This window comes from Prionailurus bengalensis, chromosome A1 (genome assembly GCF_016509475.1).
Source record: "Prionailurus bengalensis isolate Pbe53 chromosome A1, Fcat_Pben_1.1_paternal_pri, whole genome shotgun sequence".
NCBI lineage: Eukaryota > Metazoa > Chordata > Mammalia > Carnivora > Felidae > Prionailurus > Prionailurus bengalensis.
The window spans coordinates 44,235,984-44,239,680 of NC_057343.1; the positions used below are offsets into that span (position 1 = coordinate 44,235,984).

The 3,697-nt window shown below is 47.7% G+C and overlaps 1 pseudogene; it reads right to left on the reverse strand.

Annotated features, from left to right (window-relative positions):
- Window positions 1-614: 614 nt before the first annotated feature.
- LOC122483366 lies at window positions 615-2,959 on the reverse strand (annotated as a pseudogene).
- Between the last annotated feature and the right edge of the window lie 738 nt (window positions 2,960-3,697).

The window sequence follows — 3,697 nt, forward strand, 5'->3', positions numbered from 1 at the left end:
AGAGAGACAGAGCATGAACGGGGGAGGGGCAGAGAGAGAGGGAGACACAGAATCAGAAACAGGCTCCAGGCTCTGAGCCATCAGCCCAGAGCCTGACGCGGGGCTCGAACTCACAGACCGCGAGATCGTGACCTGGCTGAAGTCGGACGCTTAACCGACTGCGCCACCCAGGCGCCCCACTAAAATTCTAACTCATAGCTGGTGTCCCAGTTGGAAATCTGGCAACAATACCCACAGTGAAAAACTCTCTCTACCTCCTTTATTCAGGGAGGCTGTTGGTTGGATTCATAGCAGCATAAAACCTATCAGTTAACTTAAACTTGAGAGGTTGGGGGAGGTGATCTAGTTAAAGCCAACTGCCTGACAAGATCCCCAAACCAGCCTCGAAAGAACAAAAAAACACAGCCCTTGATGGGCAAGAACAGGTAAGGAGGTAAACATGATAGGGCCTCTGCTTCTAAAAACAGTAACAGACCATGGCGCTATTTCTTCTTTTTTCTTCCTTACACATAAGACAGAACAGAATTCCTAAGAAGACAAAATTAAAACTTCAGTTGAAGAGGGAACACCAGCCATTAGAAAATCAGAGCTCCCTTGGCTGTGCTGGGATCCAGTCAGCTGTCCAGGTTCTTTTCTGCCTCTTGGCAATGGATAAGGTACAAGAAGATCTGCTCAACGGTGAAGTCAAGCAAGAGGCTGCCTTTGTTCCTGCCAACATGCTTGCTCATGAGGTTAATTAAGGGTGAAGCTTTCAGGGCCACACAAGCAGCAGTACATGGGGGCCCCTGTGTGTGTCTCCAGGTGGTCCTTGATGGTTGCATGGCCTTGGAAGGACTTGTGGCACTCTGTATACCGGTACAACCTCTTGTCTGTGTGGATCCACCGGAGGTCGTTGAACTCACTTGTGTGTGCAAACCTTTTGCCAGAAAAGGTGGCAGCTGTACTTGCTGTTCTCAGGCTAGCCCCGCAAAGCCAGCTCCTCACTCAGGAACTCCTCCACTGGCAGCTTCCACTTCTGGACTGCTGGGTGCCATAGCCCCAAACCAGGCCATTCATCAAGGCCAGTGTTGTATTTGTGCTGCTGACACGGTAGCCATACGCAGCCTCCCACTTGAATCCCTGGTTGCACAAGTGGCAGTGGAAAAGGGTGTCTTCCAGGCTTTGGTGCACAGCTATGTGCTTCTTTAGGAGATGCCAATCCACAAAGCTTTTCACACAGACAGAGCAGGAGAGAACTAAAATGCCGAGATGGAAGAGCGTGTGCCATATGAGGCTGCACAGGTTAAGGTAGTGCTGGTCACAGGTACTGCAGGCCTGGTCTTTTCAAATTTAGAGGGTTGAGGATGTGGCCCCGGACCACATCCGGGGAAATCTTTGGCCAGTGCCTTCCCTTCCCACAGGCAGCACATTTCAACTCTTAGAGGCTACCCCTAAAGGCAAACCCAGATTCCCAGTCAGGGGATCATTGGGGTAGACAGCAATGTTGTCCTCAAATGTTTCATGCCATCAGTGAAGGATCAGCTGCCACTTGGTAATGAACTTAGTTTCATACATGTTGCAAGAGAAGAAGAAAATACCAATGTGGGACAGAACATAGGTCACTTGGGAGTTTTGGTCCTAGCAGTTGGTTTCACAGGACTTGCACTTGCCTGTCAGTCGGTCCATGTGGTCCTGAGCATGCTATCACATCAACTGAATGTTGTGCTCTAGAACTTTCTTGCACACTTGGCAGGGCATGGCCTTATTCTCTCATAATCATTCTCTCCAAAAGTCAGCTCGTTGTCACTATCATCACTCAACTCAATCATCTCCTAAGCTATGCCTGTCTCTCCAGTGGGATCTTCAAACTGCAAATCATCATCCCCTGGATCCTCCGGCTGGACCTCATCCATCTTCCCAAAGCTTGGCTCTTTGGAGTGGTTGTTATTGCTCACACAGGAGTTGGTTCCAATGGTGACTATTTGCATTGTCAGGAGTGACTAAACTATTTTTACTGAAGTCTCCATTGCTCAGAACTTAGTGCTGATTTGGGTGGCCATGCTGAGGGTACCTCTGACTGGCTGTGTCACACTAGGAGCATACATGAGAGGAGAAAAAGCCTCATGGTCATCTGTGTTTGGTAGCAGTGGCTGCTGGAGCAGACACAGGATATAGTTAGGGTCATTGGCAATATTTCTGTCTTCTTTTTTATTTTTTATTTATTTTATTTTTTTTAACGTTTATTTATTTTTGAGACAGAGAGAGACAGAGCATGAACAGGGGAGGGGCAGAGAGAGAGGGAGACACAGAATCGGAAACAGGCTCCAGGCTCTGAGCCATCAGCACAGAGCCTGACGCAGGGCTTGAACTCACCAACCGCGAGATCACGACCTGAGCCGAAGTCAGCCGCTTAATCGACTGAGCCACCCAGGCACCCCTTTATTTCTGTCTTCTTTATAACTTCCTCCACCATCACTAGGTAGCACATAGTTCCTATTAGGAGCAGAGTGCTCCCCACCATCCAGAGTTCTTCAAGGGGACAGATGGGTTCTGCTGAGCTACAACTCTGGGTACCACTGGTGCTGGTCCAGGGCTTGGCTGCAGCAGTGCTCTCTATGTCAGGAAAGGTGGAATGACAGGCCCAGAAGAGGCCCTCCATACCCAGATACTCAGTTACCTCACAGATGACTCCAGTGTTGATCATGTCTGTCAAGAGCTCTGATGTGTGGACAAAGCCCAGACTCTTCTCAAAGTTGACAGGGGTGATGAAGTCCACCACCTAGGTCCTGGCAGCATCAAGCCCCGAATTCAGAGAAAGGTTCTGTAAGTATCCAGCCAGCACAGCTTAGTGGGTCAGGAAGAAGCCGACCACAACCACAATGGTGACGTCGCACATGATCTACCAGATCTGACACTTACTGAGTTCCTTCAACAGTCTGTTGGTGTGGTTGTTGCTTTGCAGTTTGATCCTCATGCCCATCTTGGCTCCTCTGAAGTTGCCCCCTTATCAGCATGGTTTGTAGGGTTCCCTTGGGCCTGAGCACCGTCGCTGCCGCCTCACACAAAAGCTGGCCCGCCCTGACCGGCCCTATCCGGCCAGAAGAGGGCGCCATTATATTCATTATTTCTTAAGTGATAAGTATGTGTGACCGAAAGGCGCGCTGCAGATACGATCTCTCATATTTTCTCCCTAGCACACTCATCTCTGGCCTGGATACTTGTAGGAGCTTCCTAACACATTTTCCAGCTTTGTCTCTCATTCTACTCCAATCATATTTCTCTGTGGCTGCCACAGTAATCTTCCTTAAAAAATAAAATAATATGACTTGTTCAGTTAAGCCTATTGTTATCTTCTCCTAGCACTTAGAATCAAAATTCTTTTTACATGTTCTACAGGATCGTATATGACCCGAGTCTTATTTATCCTCACAGTGGCCCCTTTGACCATTCTTTCCTTTTGTTTAACATACTGTCATCACACTGGTCATTTTCCATTCTTTCTCAGCTTAGAGAATTTGGAGTTTCCCAAGCCTTGGAGTTGTTCTCTCCTCAGCCTTTCACAAAGCGTAAAATAAATAAATAAATAAATAAATAAAACAAACCACTTCATCTTTTACCATAAATGTCATCTCTTCAGAGATTATTTCTATGACCACCCCCTATAAGACACAGCTCTTCCCAAAGCTTCCTGTTACTCTCTATCATAATGACATAGTTG